General features: G+C 41.8%; 1 protein-coding gene across 8 annotated transcripts in view; it reads right to left on the bottom strand.

The window, feature by feature from the left end:
• The window catches only part of KALRN (kalirin RhoGEF kinase), a 529,910-nt gene that overhangs the window by 454,205 nt on the left and 49,194 nt on the right, over positions 1–26,511 (bottom strand). The window lies entirely within an intron of this gene.

Raw genomic sequence — 26,511 nt, 5'->3', positions numbered from 1 at the left:
AAATATGTGTCTGTATAAAGTCCACTGTACCCAAACGTACTGTAAGCTCAGCTTTTCCATGTTTCTTCAAGTTCTGGTAAGAATATTGATGGATATATTGGCTGGATGGAGTTGGATGGAATTCCAAGATCACTTTTGATGGATATCTGGGAGACCTCTGTGCAATATATGCATATAACAGACTGGAAAGGAGCCCTTTTGTCAAAACTTTGTAGCTCTCCCATTCACCTATAAGTGGAATGGAAAGAATGAGGAAGCCAGTTGCAAAATTTGTCTCAGAAGTCCCACCAAGATTGAGTTATGGGGCCTGGAAGACCCACGATTCTTTTGTAAATATTTTAAACTCTTATCTTTGCAGAAGGCAAAACCAGACCATTTCTGGTGATCTTGTTGGGGGGCCAGACTTCTTCAGCACTGGCAGGCTCAAAATACCTTGGCTCTGTGCTTTGGATAGAGACAGAAGATGTCAGTGAGCCAAACTGAAATCCTTTCCTACCTTGCCAGGTAAGCGTTTATAATTGAGTCTTTTCTGCTGCCGGTGAGGATATCTTGAATATTTATGTGAGCTCCTTCTTCCAAAAAAGCCATTCAACATCCATTTCGTGAGATGGAGGGTGCAGAACCTGGCCCTGCCTCTGAGAGATTAAATCCAGGATTAAGAGCATGATTATAAGAAACTGTAGAGTGCAAATATCAAAGATTGAATAACCAAAATGTCTTAACTGTGTTAGGGCTGTGAAATCCATTTTAGTCAGAGCTTTCTGATTTTCTTGAAGATCTCTGGGTTAGGCTAGTGTGCATATAGGAGCTCAAGTCCCAAATTGGCCCCGGCCATCCCAGAACAGAAGTAATAATATTTTTTGTTTCCTTGATAGTAGACAGGTCTAAAGTAGTGTATTGGGTTTGCATGGCAAGGTTTTGGTAGCTGGGGGGCTACAAGGCTGGCTTCTGTGAGAAGATGCTAGAAGCTTCCTCCACATCCGATAGAGCAAACACCAGCCAGCTCCAAGATGGACCCACCACTGGCCAAGGCCAAGGCCATCAGCAACAGTGGTAGCACCTCTGGCATAACATATTTGGGGGGGGGGGGGGGGGGGGGGGGATGGTAATGCTGTGCAACAGCAGCAAGAAGAGAGAAGTGAGAATACGTGAGAGGAGCAACTCTGCAGAGCCAAGGTCAGTGAAGAAGAAGGGGGAGGAGATGCTCCAGGCACTGGAGCAGAGATTCCCCTGCAGCCCATGGTAAAGACCATGGCGAGGCAGGCTGTCCCCCTGCAGCCCACGGAGGTCCATGGGGGAGCAGATCTCCACCTGCAGCCCAGGGAGGACCCCACGCTGGAGCAGGTGGATGCCTGAAGGAGGCTGTGACCCCATGGGAAGCCTACGCTAGAGCAGGCTCCTGGCAGGACCTGTGGACCCGTGGAGAAAGGAGCCCATGCTGGAGCAGGTTTGCTGGCAGGACTTGTGACCCCACGGGGGACCCACACTGGAGCAATCCCCATTCCCCCATCCTCCTCCGCTGCTTGGGGTGGGCAGGAGGTAGAGAAATCAGGAGTGAAGTTGAGCCCAGGAAGAAGGGAGAGGTGTGGAGGAAAGGTGTTTTAAGATTTGGTTTTACTTCTCATTACACTACTCTGATTTTGACTGGCAATAAATTAAACTAATTTCCCCAAGTCGAGTCTGTTTTGTCTGTGACGGTAATTGCTGAGTGACCTCCCTGTCCTTATCCCAACCCATGAGCGTTTTGTTTTATTTACTCTCCCCCATCCAGCTGAGGAGGGGGGAGTGATAGAGCAGCTTGATGGGCATCTGGCACCCAGCCAAGGTCAATCCACTATAAGTAGGAACATTCCTACTGGAATATTGCCTGTATTACCTAGAGTTGATTCATATTTGCCAAAAAACTTCCTGCTCAGATGGCTGGCCAGGTTGTCTTGCCCTCTGGAAAGCCATGTCTTAAAGGGTATCTTTGGGGAACCAATCCTCATTGATGATCTGGCAATTTCAAAGAAATAAACCAGGATCTGGTGCAGTGGATTAGGTCTTCTGCAGTCAAAATCATGGTCATGTTGCCACTTGTCGTGATTTAAGCCCAGCGGGTAACAAAGCACCACAAAGCCTCTCACTCACTCCTCCCCCCCAGCCTTGGTGGGATGAGGAGGAGAAAATATAAAGAAAAGCTCGTGGGTCAAGACAAGGACAGGGAGGGATCACTCACCACTTACAGTCATGGGCAAAAGCCAGGCTCAACTTGGGGAAGAAACAAAATCAATTTAATTTACTACAAATCAAATCAAAACAAGGATAATGAGAAGTAAAACCAAACTTTAGAACACCTTCTACCCACCCCTCCCTCCTTCCCAGCTCAACTCCACTCTCGGTTTTCTCTACCTTCTCTCCACAGCGGCGCAGGGAGATGGGGAATGGGAGTTGTGGTGACTTCATCACATGTTGTCTCTGCTGCTCCTTTCTCCTCAGGGGGAGGACTCCTCACTTGTCCCCTGCTCCAGCACGGGGTACCTCACATGGGAGACAGTCCTTCATAAACTTCTGCAACGTGAGTCCTTCCCATGGGCTGCAGTCCTTCACAAACTTCTCTGGCATGGGTCCTATCCACAGGCCAATCTTCAGTCACAGGCTGCTCCAGTGCAGGCTTTCCCATGGAATCACAGCCATCTTCAGGGGCATCCCCCTGCTCCGGTGTGGGCTCCTGTCTCCCTGGGCTGCAGGTGGGCATCTGCTCCCCCGCTTCCCTCCATGGGCTAGGGGGGGACAGCCTGCCGTCTCACCATGGGCTTCGGGGGCATCCCCTCCTCCCCCCACTCCTTCCTCACTGACCTGGGTATCTGCAGAGGGGTTTCTCTCACATTCCAATCTCCTCCTCCACTGCAGGTTTCCCCTCTTAAATATGTTATCACAGAGGCGCTACCACCATCGCTGATGGGTTCGGCCTTAGCCAGAGGTGGGTCTGACTTGGAGCCAGGGAAGATTCTGGCAGCTTCTCACAGGAGCTGGCCCTGCAGCCCCTCCCCGCTACCAAAACCCCACCACACAAACCCAAAACACCACTGATCCCTTTTACCAGACGGTAGAAAGAGTTCTTCATTGGCATGGAAGATAGCAAGACAGACATGAGAAGATTGTGTGAAGAGCCAGTTTTTAGCTGGACACCAGACCTTGAGTTTGTGTGCAGTTGTCTGTGCTCCCCATCCCAGAGCAGACCTGTGTCATGGAAACTAAAGAGAGATTAATTTGTCATTTTATAGTGATAGTCAAAGAGGATGTGAATTAATATAATCAGGCAAGGCTTATTTGGTAAATACATAATCATCAACCAGCTCCAAATACACTGTTCGGGAGCTTGGCATGCAGAACTACATGCATGCAAGGTGGCGTGGATCACAGCCAACCTTGGCAAGATCTGGCTACTGAGGCTGTGTGAACTTGTGAAGTGTTTCACAGGTTTCAGAGGGGACTAAAATTCTTCTTGAGGAGCCAGCTGGCTGGTGATGCAGAGTCAGCACAGACACAGTAAGCATAGTATTTCACATGGTAGTACCAATTTTTCTTTGTTTTGCTATATACCTAGCTGAGCAAGGAGGAACTGGTCCAGAGGGATTCCTGACTTTATATTTTGAATGAATTGAAGCACTGGGAGCGATGAACTGAGAGGAAACTCAGAACAACCCTGTGCTTTACAGCATTGGAAGGAGGCAAAAGGAGGACACGCATGGTAGCAGCCCCTGAATGCAAACACACGTTATCTAAGCTACTCCTTTTCTTAAAATCCCAGCTAGCTCAGCACTCAGAGCTCTGAGTTTTCTCTTGATGGGGCCAACTATGACCATGGCTCCTCTCCTCTCACAGAGGCAGAAAAAGATGCAAGCTGGTAACAGCCCAGTGCTCTCCCCTGCACAGTCCAGCCTTGGACGCATGTGGATGTGCTCAGTCATGTCAACGTCGGCTCTTAGGGTCAAGACGAACTTCATTTGCATTCATACAGACACAGAGGTATAGCATTTCTACATCTTGTTTCCCATTTACTCTCATGAGCAGCAGCTTTCAAGCTTAACCCATTTCGTGTCTTCCCACCCCAACAGTGCCTTATTATTTGTGTCCCTTCTGCTCACCAGCGCTTGCTCTCCGCTCTTTCATCTGATGCTGTAGGTTTGGTCTGATGATTGCACAGCCAGCTTGTCCCAAGTTTTCTTCTCCCACAGGCAAACTAACTTTAAAATGTTATTTATAATTTTAGGCCACCAAAGATTGTAAAAGAGATATATGGATTTCAGATGAAGCAGTAATAATAAAAAGAATGTCATTGCTCATTTCTTTAAACAAACTACATGAAGCAAATTAGTGTGTTTTTTTTCTTTTGAAACTCTTAACCATCAAAAACAATGATCTCATGGTTCTGAAAACAAAGAGAAGTATTGAGAAATTTATTTTAAAAGGACAAAGACAGATACACTGCAAATAGATTTAAAGGAAAAACAATAGAGGTGGAAGGTACTGGATAGCAGAACTTTAAATTACTTCAGTGGGAGTTATAAATGTCCTAAATGGCTCAGAGCCTGGCCATCATTGAATGCTGGTGTAGGGAGCCTGCCATGCTTGCATGTGGTGCTTGGCTCTCACCAACATTATCCTGCACTCCCATAAACACTAAGCACACCAAAATAAAAAATAAGTTAGTCTAAGTGAACACAAGGAAAAACTTTTCCTACTACAAATAAACAAAATAGGCTGAATAAGATAAAACTGATACAGTTTTATAGCATTATGACATATTGATTTTTTTTATTTAAATTCAAAAGCAAACAGAAAATTACTTTATCTTCTCTTCCTTTTTTTTTTTTTTTTTTATTTTTATATTGTTGCATTCTGCTTTTGTTTCTTGTGGTTTTGTTGTTGTTTCTTGGTGAGCTTTTTTCCCCTCAACTCTAAATCAGACCATAACGGACTCTTGGAAAAGCTGGAGTTTTTCCCTCCTGTAGATTTCACCCTCTGTGCTCTTGGGTTTGGGGACAGGGCAGAAGCTGAGGTGCCAAAGTACTGAAATGGAAGAGTTGAACTCGGGTGATGTAAATTGCTGCTTTTATATTATTACCCATGTCAGCACCATTTTAGCCAGGTCCAGAGCAGACGAGTCCACTGCATTGGGGTAGCAGTCTGGGGGCAATGCTCTGCTACCCAAAGATTTTCAAGTGCATCTAAACCCAGAGAAGAAGCTGGGATGGCTCCCAGCACCTACGTAGCAGCTTCCCCAACCACCACCTGCTCCCCCCACCCTGGGGACAGCAACAAGCAGACAAAGCCTTGATTTGCACCATGGATAAGAAAAATAAGGATTCATTTTTTCTTTTGAGATTCTTTTTTTGCCTCTCTAAGCACAGGGCAGCGTGGCTCTGAGTAAGAAGGAAGCACCCTCTGGCAAAAGTCGTGTTTGGCTGGAAGTGAGCATGTTCCAGGGCCAGGAGGAATAACCCACCGGCAGTGGAAGCACTGCTCACAGATAGGGATTCCAACAAAAACGTCAGCCTCAGACTTAAAAAGAATTAAGGTGGACTTAACACTCTTAAAACAAATAACCAGGGAGGACTTATTGTGAGAGGCATCACGCAGGAGCTTTAGCATCCATCGGTACTTAAAGAATTTCTCTCTTCACAGTTAATGCTGAAATTGCACCACAAACAGTGGTGCAGTTAACCTTAAACTATCTCAGGGTCTAATCTTACCTGGCTTTCACACACACCCACACCAACTTCTGTTCCCCTGAGAGTTCAGGGCCAGCCAGGTTATGGATGAGACCCATATAATCTAAAACTCTTGTAACCAGCCCCCGCTGATGTCCCCCCAAACCACCATTGACATTGACAACTTTGCTCTCGGCAAGAAAAATAGCTCGCTTCCCGCCCTTGTGGCAAGACAGCTCCCAGTTCAAACGTTCAAGCTCTGGTGGGCTGGCTAAAGCAATGTTTATAGTTCAGTGGTATGGATAAAAACTTACACAATGCTTTACGCTGTCAAAGCAAAATGTGATCGTTCCAGACTGTGCACTGACATTAGTAAAAATATCAATTAAGGCCAAAAATGCACTTCTACACTGAGCTGCTTGGATTAGATTGTAACCAGCTCAAGGATAAGAAACACTACTTGTTTATCTTAATCACATTTAAAAATCCAGGCCTTTGTATTAGCCTCCCCCACAACAGCCATTTCAAGTGACAGTAGGAATTCCCCAGTGGCTTCAAATGGATTTTTGCTGCCAACGCATTCCTTCTTCAGTTTTAATTTTTTCTTTCTCCTGTTTTTATAACTTTTAGGCAAATACCACCAGCTCACGATTCCCCAAAACACAAAGAAACAAAGCGGAAAGAATAAAAACTTCAACGTACGACAAGAAATATGTGGGACAATTTGCAACACAGTGCCAAATAAACACTCATTTGCCTTCATTTGAGGTCAGTGGGGGAAATCAGTGGGAAATATTTGTAATTACAGATTGGTGAGAGACAATTGTGGCAGTTGTATGGCCTTTTAATGATACATTTTGCTCTAATTTGGCCTTGGAGATCTTACGATAAATGGAAAACACCCAGAGCTCTGCAGGGTCCCAGAGTGTCTATTTTAATGTCTTCAAATAAGCCAGATTAATTTGTTTCCAAACTCCAAAATTTTACCTCAATAAAATCTGTGAAATATTACTGCATACGATTAAATTTTGATCAATGCATTGTGTTGGATGAATATCAACAAGTCCCATTGGTGTCTCATCTGTAAATACATATATTACATATAAGCGAAAATTATGTAAAACTTCAGTTCTGTATTACTATACAAGCTAGACTTAACAGACTATAAAACAGAGATTGGATTGCTCCTGATTTTGCCACAAGCCTCCTGAAACTTTCCTTGAAACTTGGTTATCAATATAAACTTTGACAGGACAGATCCCAGAGGTTTAAAGTCCAGAATACATATACAAAACGCAAGCAAATGTACCCTGTTTGCAAATCTCATTTTTAAGGTATTGGTGAACCCAACCCACAATTTTGAAAGCCAGAGGTTCACAACACTGCATAAGGCTTCCAGCTAACTCTGTTTATTAAATGATCCCTATCATATGCCAGGTAGAAAGATGAAACCTTGCACACCTAAACAAACTTGTGTCTGGTGATATCTTTTTACTGATAGGAAGATGAGAAACAGAGGTTCAATTTAGATATGTTTACAACTATAAGCATAGAAGACTTAAGATATACTTTAAGTTTTCCATTACTGAACATCTTATTCTGTTACTATTACTGCTTACTGTCCTGGTAGCAAGACACTTTTGATGCTTATTAAATTTATGCTTAACCAAGCTTATTGCCTGAAGCCCACTTGCAACACTGCTCTGGGAATTAACTTCACCAGTGCAGAGTGCAAACTAAAAAACTAAGATTTAGATTTTTAATACCTTTAAAATTCAGTTTTTCTTTTGGTCTCTGCCACGTATATTATACATGTTTCAAAACATGCACCTCCACATTTCCCAAATTTCAGGTCGAAGATTTTTGTTCCTGTTTCCTCCTGCGCGTCACTGACCAAAAGAACTGTTGCTACTTTCTCATTTCTGAGCAATGAGGTTTTTAGTCTGTTTAGGGATTTTTATGATAATGATTAACAAAAGAAGGCCTGTCTCAGCAACAGAAGGAAATCTGGACTTCTCTGTGTTATCAAGTCACAGATTTCATTCAAAAAGTTACCTTTTCTAAGAGAAAACAGCACTACCGTGCTGCCATCAACCGCTAGCCCTGAGCAGAGCACACACATACAGAAAAGAAAGTGTGAACTCTTTCTGCACCTCTGACTTCTAAACCAACCAACTCCTGCAACAGGCACTGGGAGGACAATTTCAGGGCGGGACGGAAAAAACAGAAAGCATGATTTCTGTGCCTTCTTAATAACAGCTCTGACCACAGCAACAGTCTCTGTGTACATATAGACTGAATAGTCGGGCTCTTGGCAGACATAATCTGGTGGAGTGGCTGAGCGTGTGGCTGTTACCAGCAAGAACAGCTCTGTGGCTATAATTCCACCAAGATCTAATGTTATTTTTACCGCACACTGACTGTTTAATATTAGTAATTATGCACATTTCTGAGGTTTCCTTTTCACATGCAAAACAACACAACAAACAAGGCAAACACTCAAGCATCCTGCAGCTTTAAATCCCATGACATGGACCATAAGGGCTTTTACGACATCCTGGGTGAGATCTGTGGTGCAACACTGAAAGGCTGTTTGAAAGTGAAGGACACTCCTCTCCTGCAGGCCTGGTGAGACCATCAAACTCAAGGATGCAAAACAGAAGGGACATTAAAAAAAAAAAAAAAAAAAAAAGTGGTTTTTTACATTGTCTTTGATTCCGGCTTCCATTTTACTGACAGCCTGGCACCTCATGAATGCAGATGTTCCTTGGCTCTACAGCTTCCTTTAATCAAGGAGAGGTTAGCTAATGACCCTGTGATTTAACCTTTAATGAGCAAAATAGGGGAAGTTTTGTGACATATATCCACATTACTTTAAATCTATACATCTGCACTCACTTAAACCCAGGCCATGCTGGTCGATTTTCCTCCTCAAACCAGTGTTTCTCCTGAACAAGACTCTCTGCTTATAATATATGCCAAAACCTTCTTAAATTAAAGACATAAATTAAAATAGAAGAAATAAGAATTCAACAAAAAATCTATTACAGTTTTTAAAAATAAACATAATCTTTTTAATCTACTGAGCGTTAAGTCAGGACTCCAGTGTAACAGGGAGGAGAAGAGAACTACACGAGAAGCGGCCAGTTTCTCCCCACTGTGGTGCCGTCCCAGTGCCTCTCAAAAGCTTATTCTTGGAGGCTTAATTCTGTCTTGTAGCAACTGACTCTATTTGTCCTAAATATTCAGCTGAAAATATGGTCTACATTACAGTATTGCACAGAGAGTCTTTTAAAAGCCTTGTGATCATTAAAGTTAAAAGTCTGATGAGTAATGTTGTTCTGTCTAAAGTATATGTCGTTCCCTTTGCCTCCTTGCTTTATTTTGAGACAGATATACTTAAAATAGTTTTAAAAATATGGAGATTATTATCCAATCTAAAAGATTTAATTTAGCATTTATATGGGTTTTAAATGCATGCCAACACTTTCCTTCATTTCAGTGTTTGGCAACTGTTCACTATTCACAATTCCAAAGGCTGCAGACACATGTCTGATCATTTTAGGATATTTACAGTTGTAGCCAATAAAGACAGTGCTGATTTTAATTAAACTTTTAATTGCTTTCTGAGACAACAACAAGAAGCCATGATTGCATGAAATTGTGACTGGCTCCTTTAAATAATAGTGGGTGCGGATTGCCAGAAGCATCACTGTCCATCACTTCCTAATGGGTGGGTATAAATAAATGCTAAATCATCACTCCTGATAACATCAGTAGCAGTTTGGTAATCCAGCCCAACTGTAAACATCTTTGTTTCCAGTGAGAAGAATATGGACTGCACAAAGAAAAAAACAAACCCATAAATTAACCATTCTGCCAGTCCAAACACCAATATATATCATAGCAATTCCTCAGGCAGAACGGGACAATTCAGGGCACTGGGAGCAGTGCGCGGTCACTTCCATGCCACCACTTCAAGTCCATCTCAGGTCTCCAGGGAGCAAAAATCTCTGTGCTACCTTAAGGTTGTACTATAGCATCCATATTTTCCAGACTTCCTCAAATCCCCTTACTTTTTGGTCTCATTTGGGAGGTACCGCCCACGCCATTCACATACATGCCCACTCCAGCCATTGCTTACATGGAAAACTCCAGCATTTCTGCAGCCACCCTATAAGGCACTTTGGCAGCTGGAAGCACAGCCGTGGCTCGGGGCTGCGTGAGTCACCCATCCTGAGGGACCACCAGCAGGCATCCTCCCAGCTGGGCCAGGGAATCACGGGTGGACAAGAGAAGCGTTAGTGGTCTGTGGCCAGTTCCTCTGGGCACACGTCCATGTCAGAAAGTCACCAGGATGCCTAGGACCTCTGGGTCCCATGCAGGTGGCCCTGGGTGCTTCCTCTCGCGGGGCCAGACACTGCGCTGCTGTGTGCAGGACGGCTCCACGCATAAATAAATGACTTCAGCCTCCAGGGCTCGCACCAGCAATAAACTGCCGTTTAACAACATAAATCACCCGCTCAGCCAGCCCGGGGATGACGGAGGCTCAAGAGCCATCAGCTGCCATGGCCTCTGCCTCAGTGCAACCTTCATGAGAAATGGAGAGAGGAGCACTATGCAGCAGCCAGGGATGTCCCACGGGCACTGGTGACCACTCCGAGCACATCAAAATGCTGAGCAGGACCCTTGCTTCATGGCAAGCAAGGGTAATGTTCAATTTCTTTTTATAGGCTTCCTTCAATCATGTGGAGAGCCTCTTACACAGTTTACATATTTAAACATATTACATCATTCTGCAAGATCCTGGGAAGATTTGATTCCTTGTTCCTTATTACCGCTGTATTTCGGAAAACAACAGCAACTTGGATATATCATTAGTATTTTGTGACTATTAGACAAAACATTGCACATTCTCTCTCTACAAAACATTTTCAGGTTCATCAAACGTAACTGTGTGGGCCATGTCAAGAAACAGCCTTTTCATACGGTTCTTTACGGCATGGGAGCCGTTAGCCTATCTATAAATGCTTACCGAAGCATCCCAGTATAATTTGCCTGTGTGCTGCCATGTAAATACATTTGATCTTCTCTGTGGACAGGCAACACAAGACATAAGCTCCTAACCACCAGCTAATAATAATGTTTAGTTATTGGGAGCTCAAAGATGCTTACATGGTTTTAACCAAAAGCTGCTTTGTGAAATGACCTGCCAGACATTAATACTGATGAGATGTTTTAGGTGTGATTATACAACTATTTCAAGCAGGGAAAGCCTTGCCTAAGGGCTCCAGGAATGGGGTTTTATGGTCAGCAGTGGCTGGTGATGACAGCCCCCCCCCCCATTTGTACATGATTAAATACACCCAACTCCTTCAATTGCTGACAACCTCCTTCATTCCCCTAAAGCACCTTAAAACTCTTTGGCTGCATTTCCCACAGAATTTTCTATTATTCAACACTGACTCTTTGCTCAAGACCTCCTGTATATTATTTCATGTAAATCATGCAAAATTTCACACTAAGCCAGTTGACTTGCTACAGTCTACTTTGAGTAGTCATATGCATGCTGCAAGGCAGCATGAAACACTGCTTGCAAGGATTTTCAAATTTTCAAAGATTAATTTTTTTTCTCCAGGTTTTCAAACCCCTTCTTCATTAATGGAAATGCTGAAAATCCCACTCTTGATAGAAACAGCTCATGATGCAACATGAGAAGACCCATACCAGTAATGATACTTCCTCAGGAACTGGAGGTTTCCCACAAAGTACAAATAAAATGCAAATTATTATTGTACCCCTCACACAGAAATACAGTGAAGCCCTTCACTATCCAGTCCATTTACTCACTTTAGTCAACATTTATCATCAGTCCCATGAGCATTAGTGCCATTGTAACTGCAGGCAACAACATTTTGCAGCTCCTTAGTAATACTATACAGCATTAAATGCAAAAGAAGGATCTGTAAATACCTTATCAAAGAACAGCTGGTTTGAGCCACTTCTATACCACAGATATATTTTTCACACCTGTTCAACTGCATTGGCATCTGAATGTTATCAGCATGGGGGAGCAACCCCACTACATACAGTTCAGCAAAGTACTGTCCAAAACCTATTCTGAGCACTGAATGTATTTGGATGCTACCACTCCTCACTGCAGGGAACCTTTGCAACATGGTTTGATTAAAAAAAACCTCAAACAAACAAACAAACAAGAAAAAAGTTGAGTGAAGAAATCTTTTGAGCCAAAAAAAAAAAAAAAAAAAAAAAAAAAATCCAGAAGTCATCATAACCAATCTTTAAAAGGGAGAAAAAGGGGACTGATGAATGAAAATTATCCATCAAATGCTCACAAAGCCTGATCAATTATTCCCAAGCTCAAAACTTATTATTTCCCATATACTTTTCCCATTTTTGCCAAGTTCTGCCTGCAGTTAAATTCCCCATGCAGTTAAATTCCCTTTAGCCTGAGTGATGTCAATTAGTTTACACAAGTTTAACTGAGAATGGGATTTTTTTCCCCACTGGTAATGTCTTTACTCAAAGGGCAGGATGGGGTGCTGGTCTGCTGAAAGCCAGGAAGACCCTTGGGGAGCAGCACTGTGGACTCTGCACTTGTTCTGCCCATGAAACTTTGTTGATTTCAATGACGGCTCCATGGATGGGACATACCATGTGTTGGCTGCAGAAATCAAGGAAAAAGACCAGAAGCTAAGGTTGCTTACAATCTTCAAATCAAATGTGATATACATCAAATCGATATTGCGCTGTTACATTCCAGAGCATTTAAATTAGTATTCTTCAGAAGCTGTTGAGCTGCATAGGGCATGTAATAAAACACGGGCTAAGTGATTGATAATCTACCATGCAGACCTCAAACTTTGGAGCATTAAATTCAAAAGGCCTTTAATTATACCTCACCTACTATTATCTCCAAACTCCCAGCACTGTAACACAAAATTGAGAATCTGTGGAGGATCCCCTTAATTAATTTGTTCATCAGCTTTTTACACTGTTTGCTGTATTTTCATGGGCTGCTTTGACAATTATTCATACTTTACGCTTGGAAAATATTGGTGTGCGCTTGCACTCAAATGTAAGTCCTAGGTAATGCAATGAGAATCCCTGCACCAAGTTCAATGGAGTTTCATGCAAACCTTAAAGACCTACAATTTCAAGCTGTATTACCTAGGCATCTGTTATATTCCTATATTTTCATGGAATATTGCTAAGTACCTTTCACACCCGCACCTTTTTCTGGAGAGATTATTTAGCTATCTTTGTATCTGAATGAGCTTACAAATGACGTATTTACAATACCTCAGACTCATACTACGATATCTCAGACTAATACACAGGTATAAAAGCCAGAGACTAATTTTTCCAGTTCTAGCTACAAATCATGCTTTAGATTCTGCATTAGTGCAGGTGCATACTGCTGGCCAAATAACTACAGCCCCACTATTGCAACCCCTGTAAATGTCTATTCATGTACCAGTGAAAAAAAAATCTTGTGCTTAAACTGGCATTCAACAGTTCTACTGATGTGGAGCCTTATGCATTATGCAATGCTTTTTTTGTGTGTATTCCTGGGGCTGAATATATATTCATGACCCAATAGCACTGGGATCATCTATAGGTTGGCTGTATAAGATTAAAAGGAAACATTCAGAGCTCTTTGTTGGTTAGGCTTCCCTACAGATATCATTGGTAAAACTTCAACAATCAGAGAGGCTAAGGCAGGCTGACAATGAAGATACTTGGAAATTCCTTCTCTATATCTTAGTAATGCTTAATACGACAGCTTGAAAAGTCATGCAAGATTTGCAATACATTTTGATTACTTCTTGCCATAAAGAGATTTCCTGAATAGTCTGGGACAGTTCCAGGACGATTTTGCAAGGACTCTAGGAAAAAAAAAAGACCCATCTATTGCAGTTTCTGACTATCAGTGATGGATGACTGTCATTTTACATATAGTAAGAACATTTTTCTCTCTGCCTTAAATAATTTTTTTCATATTTAATTCCATCAGGTTGCTTTCACTTAACCTTAATAATGCCATGTATCTGTGTCAAAAATGCAAACAACTTTGGCAGATCATAAAACATCATCTTATTCCACCATAGAGAACTACTGGTAACATGCAGATTAAAATAATCTACACAGACTTCTATTGCAGTTCAAATTAGTAGATGACTTCTACCCAGTGAGTAAATTTTTCCATACTTCCTAATTGATTTGGAAGCTACATCACATTGAAATTGAAACCCGATGTGATAAATATGAACTTTAAATACATCCTCATGCGTTCAGAGTTAACGCACAACAGTATTATGTCAGCACCAATGCCAAGCAAACAAATATAATTTTACTATTATATCAAAAATATTAAAATGATGACTAGATGGCATTCATTTTTTTTAACCATGTCATCTGAACTTACTCTGTGGTGCTTCTAAAGTGTAATTGGGATTATTTAGTTTCATAGACTAGGTCTCCTTCAAGCAACCAGTTTGAAAGAAAATGGAGATGGGCAATCTTACAGATGACAAAGGGCCATTTTCCTTTCCATTTCAAGGTAAGACCAAACAACAATATACTGGTTCAATCCTGCTACACAGGGACCAGGAAGAAGACGTGCAAGTCAAATGTCCTATGGAAGCTCAGTGCCATGGGCTCTTCCAGACACAGGTTTTGTTGAAGCTGAAAAATTTTCAATATTGCTTCTGATATTTCCATATCCCAAGATCTAAACACATATTTTCCATCTAAACAAGCTTATTTTAGATATAAAGAACCATGGCAATGGACAACCACGAGTCCTAAGAACAAATCTTCCCTAAAGGCAGAACTTTTAGAAATGTAAAGATGCTGTTCAATGCATACACAAAAGAAAAATCATCTGTTTCACAGCTCCACACACAATAGTAATTACTTCTACCCTATAATAGTCACCTTAAGTAATAGTGGCAGCTAATGTTTAAAAGCATTTTGAACAAGATGAAATGGCATATTGATAACATCAAATACTGTAAAGCAAAATACACAGTTTGGGCTGTGATCTAGATTAGGCTTATGGTGAGGTAAAACAACAGAGCACTGCGTCTGAGATCACAGCCCTGAATAGTGTGGGTCATCGTAGTGGCAATAGGGAGGAGCTGGGAGAACTTCAGCATATCTCTTCGAGAAACAACATCACTTCTTGTAGGATGACACTATCACAAAAGAAATGAAGCCAGGAGAGTAATTTTTATTTTCTCCAAACAAGTAAAAATGACCGAACTTTGTAGTTTATATATATTTTCCGGTCTGATTATTGTAAATTGCATGTTATTATTTTTATTTCAGAAACACCTACATATGTTAATCACATGTAATGCCCATTGTGCTAAAATTGTATACACACACTGGGCTCTGTTCTGGAAAGCCCAAACTGGATATGCAACCAAAGGATAAATGAAACATGAAGCAGAAGACAGAGAGCACACAAAGCTTAAGAGATTTGTCCACGGTCCAACCAGACATTTATAGCAAGGAAAAGAACTGAACACAGACTTTCTGTCACATAGTATAAACACATTACCGTTCTCCCTCCATCATCTTATGCCTTTACTTTAATTAACAAATTAACCTTAAGTTTAAGCCAAGTTACAACAGCTGGAGAAAAATACTGGTCCCTAGTTACTACAAAACCTTGTGTCACAAATCTGACAGAAATAAGTGGTTTATTCTTTAATATGTCAATAGCTTTCTTGTTTATTCCTTCTTCTTCCTGATCTTTAACATCTCCTAAATTGTACGCACGGGCCGGTTCAGTTCTTTAATATTATTTGCATTCAATAGTGCTTATCCAAACAGTATTTTTAGTTAACATACAATTTGGACAGGACTAGCATTCCAAATCTAACATTTATCTTGATTACTTTAAGTTAACTGTACCCGCAGGCTCTAAAATGCCAGTTTGGAAACTGCTTTGGGCACAAGATAATATGAGATCTCTAATTACCTAGAAAGTTTTAAAAGAAGATCTGATTTAGGCCCTGATTCAGCAAACAAATAACATTAAGCGTGAGGAACGCTGTGGAAAAGATGTGAAGTCGTTGCATAAATCACACAACATTAACTGCACGCTGAAAGCACCTTGCTGAAATAGGGCCTAATTTAAAAGTCTCATGTTCTTTTTAATGGAGTGTACTTCCAAGTGCCTGGTGTGTTGTGGTTTCCTCTTCTCCGTTAGGGCAAGTAGTCTGAACGCAGGGCCAAGAGCCAGGAATTCCTGCTTTCTTCATCTCTTTCTGAAACTGTCTGTCTGCGTTTTGGACGCGTCCACTAACATGACTGCATCCCAGATTATCGCTTGAAAAATGTGAAAAAAGTTTCTACTCAGCAACTTCCTCTACAACTTATGGTTAGAATCAATTATTTTTTTAAAGGTCTGGGTGATTCACTTTTAAGGTCTCCTAATATAGTTGTAACAGATTTTCTACTGTCCTTAATCAACTTTCCAAAGTTATGCACTCTGTGTATGCATCTCTTCCTCTACTGGATTTTTGTTGTTTTAATTAATAAATGTCATTTAAGAATCTTTTTAGCACTGACATCCAGAGGAACAACAATGGAGTAGCTTCTTTCCCACTGCAAAGATCCTGCACAAATGATTGATGAGATCATGATCTGGGGCAGCACTGCCGGGAGATACAGGCTCGCAGCTGACAGCCCTTTCAGGCAGACCTTGGCACACACCTGGTACCAACTCTATCACATCACCTCCGTGTTCTGCTGCCGGACACCACAAATTCAGCACCCAGAGCATTTGCTCAGGATTGTTATCTGCTCACTTCATCTCCCTGATATCACCAACATTTATTATACCTTACAAAATTAAGAAAATAGAAATAAAATCCAATAGGTCCCTAAGGAGATCTAACTTGCAATTCCAGTGTAATGCTTTAGATCTTCCTTGGGTGAGTAGTTCTTGCTGACACTACTTATCCCACTGATTTTAATAGAAATGCTGAGGTACTGGCTTAATTGGATGCTACTGGACACACGGCACAGCAGGAAATATCAAGAAAAGGAGAATGAAGGAGAACAGCTAACAATCACGACATGGGGTTCTCTCTTTTTACATATCCTGGTGCTCCCTGTGATGCAGTACGTCTGTAATTTGTGGTCGTTACTAAGAATTGTAATTTCAGGGAACAGTCAGAAAAAGGGAGGCAATAAGTATAGATGAGGAAGAGAGATTTCTGAAGAAGAATCTGATCTGAAGGATGAAGGTTAGAAAAAGAAGAGAATACCATTGTTTTTCTTCTTAGCAAATGAAGAATAGAGACCTTGCTCTTCATATGAGCTCATGGCACGGACTGTGCACCAAAAGGAAGGGAACTTTAGGCAAAAAAGGGGCAATGTGGAAAAAGCAAGTGTGGCTCATACTAAACTGAGATCTCTCACATTTAAGTCCTCTCCTGGTCTCTCATACTCTCCAGACAATGATACACTGAAAACATCCACCAAGTCCCCATTACTTCTCATAGCAGATATAAGCATTCCTTATATGACCCGCTGCAGTGTTATCTGATAATGAGCATGTATAGAAAATGGAAGAATATAATCACAGGCTTTGAGACTAGACGTTGCTCTCATCTTAACCATGACACAGCCATTTTCAAACAGTATTTCTCATACTGTTGTATGAGAGTTCAGCTGATGCATTTTTTTTTCTTACGCATTCTTCCCTTGAAAATAACGGATGGACTCTGAAGAGTGTAAGAATGATAACTGCTGGTACTGTTATTACCAGAAAACACATTCCCACCAATACAGGTAGAGGAAAAATTATTTTTTAATTGAATTCCTGGGAGAATATTTTTCAAAAGTACAAAAATGCTCACACAACTATGACCTGCATATCATATTTTAATTTGGAGCTCTACTGAGACCTAACACTCACACAAGGGAAGAGGGGGATAGAGAGAGGCAGGCTTCCCTCCCAACACTGCGTTTGAGGCTGACTTGAATTTGTATTGAATTCAGAAATCTGTCAGCTCACTGTCTCACCCTGAGCCACTGGGAGCACAGGCGTGTGCTAGCTCCTCTGTGTGAAGGCAGCCAGGTGAAAATATTTTGCCTGATCACCATATTTAGGGGTCTGTCATATTCCCTGAACAAGCTACAATTTCACTCATGACTGAAGAAAGCGGGTAGAGCCACACAAATGTAAGCAGCTACATAATGGCTGCATCTGTTTTAATTTTTAGGGGCTTTTCAAATACTGATTGTTATTAAAACAAAGTGTATTTTGTCACAGATGCTCGCAACAAAGACTAATTGGCTGCACAATTACCAGGCTGTGGCTGAATGGGCGCTGAGGCAGAAAGCTGGGTCCGTCCAGGGTCAGCGCACCTGCGCCCTGCTCAGGATGGAGAAAGCCCAAGGGCCATGATGGGTTCCTGGTTTAAGTCCCAAAAAAGAGTCAGAAAACCACCCTGCATAACAAGCGCTTAGTACTGGCAAGGACAAAATGCTTTGATTTGGCTAATTTCTGGGTTTAGATCTCAAGCTTTATGAGTGTTACAGAAGACACTCTCCAAGTTCAGAAAGTTTTGGGAAGTGTGATGCCAGCGGAGGTTTGCCTTGTGAGCCCACACTATACGCAGCCCCATAAAGCAGCAGAAACTAGGAGCTACCACAGCTCACTTTGCCTTGATCCTAAGGAGAAGAAAGGATGAATCTGTGACCCTACAAGCCACTCTTCAGACCCAGATCTACTCTGCCCAGAGCTTAGGATGAAGGTTTTTATTCAAGCAAATCTTTCTTTGCTTGACTTGGTTTTAAATAGTGATACCAAAACTTGTTCTCCAGTGAAAGGTCTCTTCCACTCAGGTTGCATGCGGTCTACATAACTGGAAGCCAGTATTTTTTAGACAAACATTGATCTCTGAAAGCCTGTCATTATTTCAATGAATCAGACCCAAACCCAACATTCTTCAGAAAAGTGAGTGTTTAAAAAGAAATTTTCCATATTTTTAATTCAGCATGATTTGTCCCCCTTTAAAAGCAATATTAATTATGTTTCAGTTTTGAATTTATTTCCACAAGATGTATGAGATATTATTCTTCATTTAGACTGTGTCACTGGAAGCATTTCATTACATGATAAAAATCCCCACAAGCCTGTCTGGCCTCAGGGTAGAAATGACTGGAATGACATCTCTGTATTTTTAGTTTGAGAATTACATGTGTATGGGCTGCAGCTCCAGTCCCTTGTGGCAGGCACCCTCCAGGAGTAGATGGCACAGCAGGCATCACGACAAAGGAAAGAAAAGGAAAGTTGGCGACGGAAGGCAGGCAAGAGACTAACAACAGCCAAACTTGCTCTGAATTTTATAGACACGTGGAAAAGCCTGAAGTAAAACCACGTTGAGTCTAAAAAGAAAAGGAGGCGCAACCATCTGGTATGTCTGATGGAATTGCATACAGGAGTCAATAATCCATAGGAATCTATAGTGTCAGATAAATTGCTAAGCATTTCTGCAACAGAACCTGCTTCAGGATGAATGGGTGAGGCAATTGCAGTAAATAGACTCTGACTGTGGGTGCACAGTACTAACAAGTTTTAGCTACCAGATCTGCTGGGCTGTATTCTCTGCTTTAAGATACACATATTCAGGCATGAAAAACACCTCCTTCACTCTGCACTGATACTACATTTGAGTGAGATTATTCAGCATCCAAATTATACGCTCAGCAAGATCACCTCCATTTTGATAATTGCCTTATGAATGCATAACACAGCAGCGTGGGGATTTGTATTCCCAGGAATGTCTGCTATCAGACATCCGTCGTTAGTCTGCCGAGGACGTGGTACACCAGTTGATAAAGAAGAGGCATACAACGCTCTTGGAAGATTCTAAGCAAGAATCTGATCCTCCCTGGTTTCACTAGGCTCTCGCTCATGGATGCTGACCCAGAGGTAAATTTTAGGCATGACCCTGTGTTGTATGTGATACAAAAATTACCCTTCCTAGAGGCTACACAGGAAAAGGTCAGGTCTCAGGACAATTTTTGCAGGTCTGGTAGAGAGCACAGCCCCGCACCCCTCTCATGGAGGATGCAGTGTGCAACCCTTTCTTCCCTTGCTAACACCTCCAGTCAATGCAAAGGGACATTTTAGAGACACTGCTAGTGCTGCTGGGGTAAAGACAATCCACCTATTATAAATTCTTTACTTAAGGCTTGCAAATTATTCTCTCTGTAGGGTGCACAAGGAGACAGGATCTGGCATCCCTGAAGTGAAAAAGACCTCAATTACTCATCACTCCCTTAACCTCAGATACCCCAGTAATTGCCGTGAGTCAGTGAGGCACTTCCAGTAAGCGCTCTACACAAGGGCTGATATCCTTTCTGCTCTTTTCCAAAATAGCAACCACTTGAGTGGGAGCAGTGCTGATGTGCACACGGATGTCCTTGAGACATGGGCAGGGGAAGCTGGGTGCCTGCTTTTCGCTTGGCTGAGGGGGCAGAGCACAGCGCATGTGGCAGATGGTAGGGGCTGCACTGCAAGGTAGAGCTTTACAGACGGTGCCAGAGGCAAACCTGTTACACTGAGGAAGGGGAGCATTAAGAAGGAGTGTTTTGGAGGTGCATTCATCCTTCAGAGCCACAGTAATAATTATCGCTGGTTAAAGAAACAGAAGCGATAAACTGGTTGTGCAGGCAGTGGCCCCTCACCTCACAAGGGTGAGAGTAGGTGCAGCTACTTTAGAATCACAGCACAGGTCCAGAATGCACTTTTGAAGAAATGTCCCAACTGTTCCCACTTACTGTGCTTTGATTTGTGCAGCTGAGGGGTCTTATGGGCACCCAAAGTACATCCTTTTGGATGATGCTCAAATGCCCGATGCACACACACCACAAGTGGGTGATCTGGGCATCCATGGGGCCAGTCCAAAGTGCAACAGCTGAAACGCACAACATACAAACAGCGGCTCCTCCACACCAACCATCCCTCGTTGCAGATTCACTCCCTCTTGCACACTGTTTGCTGCCATACTTGTAGCAGCCTGTACCAGTTGGGGATTGCTTGCCGTTTCTGAGTGTCCTGAGCTCCAAAACCAGAAACAGCATGTGGTCCCTTCCACAAGATGCATTTATCAAGCCTGAAAGTCTGATCTAACTATTCTCTATCACTTAGCCGACTGTGGATTGGAAAGTGCTGAGCACAACTAGTAAGTGAACAAAATGATTGGTCAGATAGCTGGTTTTCTTCAGCTATAAAAAGAGGACATTCAGATCTTATCATATTCCAGGCATGGAAAATATTCTACTCTTAAGAATTACAGGCCCAGCCAGGAAATGCCTGTTGTCACCACATTGCACCCTGTGGCTACTAAATATGCAGAAGACAGAACAGTCATGCACAGGTCTCTGTCATGCATTTCATCATCTCAAGACACCACTTTGAGGTTTGGGAAAGTTCAGTGCTTTTTCTTCTTTCTTTTTTTTCTGCACACAGGTATGACAGAAATTTATTCTACATTATTAGATTAATAAGAATTTCTCTCACACTTTGCTACAAAACCAAGAATACTTGAAGAAGACATGCAGCCATCACAGGAGGTTGTTTCATTCCGAGGCTTGCACAACCACAAGGGTTGCTGCCTCTCTCTCATGAAGTGCTGTGCTCTTTGAAATGTTTTTTTCATGGTCTTGTTGCCAACTTAGGTAAGAGCCATTCTTCTAAGTCATCTCAACATCACTGCAGCTGGAGCATTTTCACTGCAGAACCCAAACTTTTGGCTTCCATGAGACTCCATCCTGTTTGGCATATTTCACCTGACAGAAATGCGCCTTCAATCCATATTCCTGCAAATATTAAATCTATACATGTGGCCCTGATTTGCATCCTCTCTGCAACTCCACTTCTAAATCTGGTCCATTTGTTCAGTGGAAAGGGAGAAAGTTATTACTGCAGGTAACCACAACTCAGAGCTGCAAATCAACATAGAAACGATAAGCCAGTAGAAACAATAACAGTAGAGAACCCAGATATAGATCCCACAAAACCAGCACTTTGCCAAACTGCTTAGGCCAAAAATCCTTCAGCAGATGCCTTATGAGTAACTTTTAAGAAATCATAATTTGAAAACCATTGGATAGATCAGCAACCAAAAGATAACATCACTGAAAGCCCAAGCCATGTGGGTTTTCTTTTTTTCTGTAAACAAGCAGGACCATATTCTGTTCTCATTTATAGCCATAAGGATCGTTGGTCTCAGCAAACAGCCATCCAAGATTTATATTCACAAAACACAGAAAAATTAAGTTCAGGTTATTTCTGTGGCTGAAACTTTTGTTCTTGGACAGATAGGAAAAGCTATGATACAACCTCAACAGTCTTAGGATAGCAAGGAAACACACAAGAAGTTTTCTTATGTCCCAGACTACTGCAACAAAAGCAAGGAGGACTGAATCAGAGTTAGAAAGTAGAGAGGGCAGCTGGTTTGCAGATGAAGATAAGAGATAAATCACTGTGCGGATGGGATGGAAAAGAACAGCCAGTAAATTTCCACTTTCTTGTGCTGGATCTCTTCATTCCATACTCAGTTACTCAAAAATCCCATCTGAATACTAGTAGCGAGTAAATACTATAGAATGGGGCAGGAGAGAATAAAGAGACAATAAATGAACTACAACCTTCAGGGAATGAAGGCATCCCAATCGCTCGCATCAGTATTACAAGAAATTCATTAAATTGGCACCAGGCCACCTGAAGCAAGCTGAATTAGCTAAATAATGAAATGTTAATTCTTTGGGTTTGCCCTCTCTTTTACCCAATCAGCTGTTTGCAAACACTCTGTAACTTTCCTACTCACAAAAAAAAAACAAACAAAAAAACCAACCAAACAAAAAAACCCAAACCCACTCCCAGATACGGACATATTGGAGAGAAGCCCAGAGAGAAGAGTGCAAATGTGCAGAGGTCCAGAGCACAGGAGCTCCTGGGAAAGCCTGAGAGAGCTGAGGTTATTTCATCAGAGAGGACTACGAAAAGACACACTAAGGGTTTTCAAACAAATTTGTGAAAGGACAGCTTCAAACTTGCAGAATCTCGTTTAAACTTCTGCAAATGAGATAAAGTTTTAGGAAAAACATTTGAAAATGGGGCATAGTGAAATGCTGGAATAGGCCCCACTGCAAGGGCTGTGGCCTTCTCCTTGCTGGAGCTGCCAGATATAACACAAAGAGTCGCTGTCCTCACCATGAAGTAGGGGATAGACTAGACAACCTCTTGTGGTCCATATTTTCTATGATTTGCTTTGCAAACAACCTGCCACCAACTTTGGTAAGCAACTTTTCAAAAGGTGATATGTTGATGCTGAACAATAGGCCACCCCAGTCAGTATCCACTGTCCAAGACACTGGGCTTTCCTATACCTCTGGTGACATAAAACATGAGTGTCCCCTATGTAGCATCCAGTTGTGAAACATCATATACCTGACAGCATCATCGTTGTGACAAATCTGAACCACAGCTAAAGGATCCCAGGAGTCTTTTAATCAATACGTTTCCTTTAAAATATCCTTATAATTCATTTTGCAGTGGTGGTAGCAAATGGTTTAAACATGGAAGGGGTCATTTTAGGTAACTCTCCAAAGGGTAGCCTCTATTACCTGCAAGTTTGAGAAATATCCATTACAGATATCCTTTAAACTTGGTAATGAGCCATATTTAATAGAGGGGGGGGTGGGGTATAAGTAAATTTGAAACAGATTCTCCAAGTAATGAAACAAAGTTGGCAAGCTAGAATTTCACCATGTGGCTGAGCGCCGGCATCGCAAGTATGTGGGGGTGCTCAGGGCCCTGCATCTGTCCCAGGCATTTGGCAAAAAGCCGCTATTCTATTTCTACTGCCACATGAGGCTTTTATGTTCATAGGATTTAAACGTTTCCTGTTCCTGCCCATCCATTTATCATTTTCTGAATGAAAACCTGACAAAGACTTTAACAAGCACATAGTTACTTCAGGCACCTCAGTTTTAGGCAACATCTAGAGACAACAGATACAAGAAGCTGAAATACATGTTACTCATTCTAGCACTTGATTCTCAAATTAAATCTGTCTAACCAAAGGGCAAGTTCAACTGCATACTTGAATAAAAACATCGGGAATAATTCTGGACAGGACTGTATCCCATTGTCTCTAACATGATGTATCTATAATGTGCTTTTCCCCTAGGTATACTTTGGGCACAGTAAAAACCTAATAGTGTTTTACCGAATTTTGCAGCTCCGATTATCCTGTGCTTAATCAACCTTTGCTCTTCTAGATTTCCCAGTCTGCAAAACTAATTATAATGAATTGGCCAGCATGTATACTTACTACTGCCCTTCACCGTATCAAAAAGGACTGTCCAAATATGTACTACAGGTCAGCTATAAGCTAATAACCACAGACAAATCTCAACAGATGTTGCTAGCAAAAAGCTTGTGCTTTTGGAACTGGAGGACAATGCTCCATCCTTGCTGCCCTTTTGGAATTAGACTTATCTTCTATTGCAGATAAGATAGATTTTCTATCTAGATAGAAGAAGATAGATATCTTCTAGATATCTAAGGACTGATTTTTTTTTAATTATCATAATCATCATTAATCATAGCTGATCTGCTGTATTTATTCACTTTACTGTTGCGAGAATATAACAGACACTCCCAAGCATGTAATAAATATATGCCTCCCACCATCTGATTGGTAGGAATCAACAAACTACAGCTAGGTTTAAAATAGATGTGCATAGACTTTACACGCTGAACCTAACAGGCAAATCTGAAGGCAAAAATCCATGGTGAAAAATTACACCACTACATGACTGAATACAATAAAGCACTCGAGTGAAAAAGACTTATATTCAGCCTTGCAGCAACACTTAACATTTTTACTCTACAGAGCCAGATATCTGTCCCCAAGTATTTTTGCCTCTCTCATCTAAATTATAACTCCTGCAGAATAAAACCCATCACCATCAACATAAAAAGATCCCTTGACTGCTGACCTGATTTTTTTTTTTGTCCCCTAGAAGACAACCATTGGAAACTCTGATTAAACAGGATGCACAGGAACCTACTCTCTTTTCCCCAGCGGTGACAAAAATAGCTTTTCTGAGCAAGCACATCAAGAGTAAACACAAGCTTCTACAATAAAAGAGAAAGTTTGATTTCATAATTCTTCCTTGTGCAAGGAAGCCTTTTAAAGAGAATATTAGGTTCGGCAGGACCCTAGACAAAGCAGGGGAAGTCCCATGGCAGCCACACAATAAATGGCAGCACTATTAACATTAGGTCATAACCTCTGTGTCGCTGAGCCTTTGTGTGCATTGAGCCTGACGTGCTCAAAGCTGCCGACAGCTGTTCCAGGGCAACACATGGCAAAAGAGAAAAGCAGCAGCCAGCAATGGGTTAAAAACATTGCTCTGGGTTTTTTTCCTGTAAGCAGCACCCCTTGAACTTGCTATTATCTTCCTGCCATCTCCTCCAGACCTGTCCAAAACCACAGATGGGTGACGTAGGTCTCTGAAATAAATGTAAACATGCCAGGTGCTTTCCTTTCCAGTATAAAATAGTTGTGCCTTTCCTGCATTTCTTTTAAAACAGTCACTAGTTTCTAGCACTTGTGTCAGAAATCCATCATACGGACTTATTCAAAGACACCATCAGTTTAGCACGCAGATTATCTGCTCGTGTATTCTGACTTCTTGAGATTCAATTAAGAAAAAATGCATTTGTAAAGCCAGGACTTTGAATTCCTCCATTCAAACCAGCAAGTAAACCAGCATGCTGCTTCACACCCCAATAACAAGGTTATCTCAAACATCAGATGTGTCATAAACATTACCCTTACAATCTTTTTTAAACAACAACCCCAAGCATTCTTTAGTCTCATGGCTTTTCTCAAGGCACTGGCAATATATTATTTCCGAATATAAACTACTCCCAAAGTCCAAACATTGCATATCATAAAAAGATGCAGGTTTTTTTGGACCATCTTGTGGCTTATTGCCTAAAAATGTAAAACTATCTTCCTATCAGGAGTTCATATTTATTCCTGAGGAGCAACATGCACTGGATGGAGCTGATAAAGAATTCAGAAGGGAAATACTCTTTTACTACAACTAGGAAAGCACTCACTCAGAAAGGAAAGAACAGGAAAACCAGGGGAAAGGACAAAGTTCTGCTGGAAACTAATTCTTCGGGATGTCATAATGGCATTGCAAGGGGTAAAAGAGCTTCCTTCATAATACACTTCTACATCTTCATGGACTGCAGTGGAGCTTAGCGAGGCTTACACCAAGGGGCCTTGGTAAACAGGTGACATAAAATGAAAAGTAAAACTGCATGGATTTCTCTAATTGCCAAAGCCAGGTCTGCACCCAGTTTTCCTCCACGTGTGACTGCTGGTCAGGGAGGTGATTTTATATCGATGCAGTTATAAATACACTGTCCCACTGTAATCCCTGCTGTGGGCATCATTGGATGACTGCAGTGCTCACCTCTGTCCATGCAGGTAGACCTTGCCCTGGGGAACAGCTTTCCCTATGAAAAGCACCTTTAACTACCCAAACTGTGGTTACATTAGGGAGTCATGTCTGGCTTTAGTACCACTGGTGGTGTTACCAGTGATACAAGTCCTCAAGAGACAAGGCCTTAGTAAACTACTGTGGGCATCTGGCAAACTCAGGAGATTATGTGTCCCACACCATGAAAGAGCCTGTAATCGTAGTTTGTTGCTGAAATGCTACAGACTGAGGT

This window comes from Accipiter gentilis, chromosome 1 (genome assembly GCF_929443795.1).
Source record: "Accipiter gentilis chromosome 1, bAccGen1.1, whole genome shotgun sequence".
Lineage (NCBI taxonomy): Eukaryota > Metazoa > Chordata > Aves > Accipitriformes > Accipitridae > Astur > Astur gentilis.
This window is presented reverse-complemented; position numbering and strand designations above follow the sequence as displayed.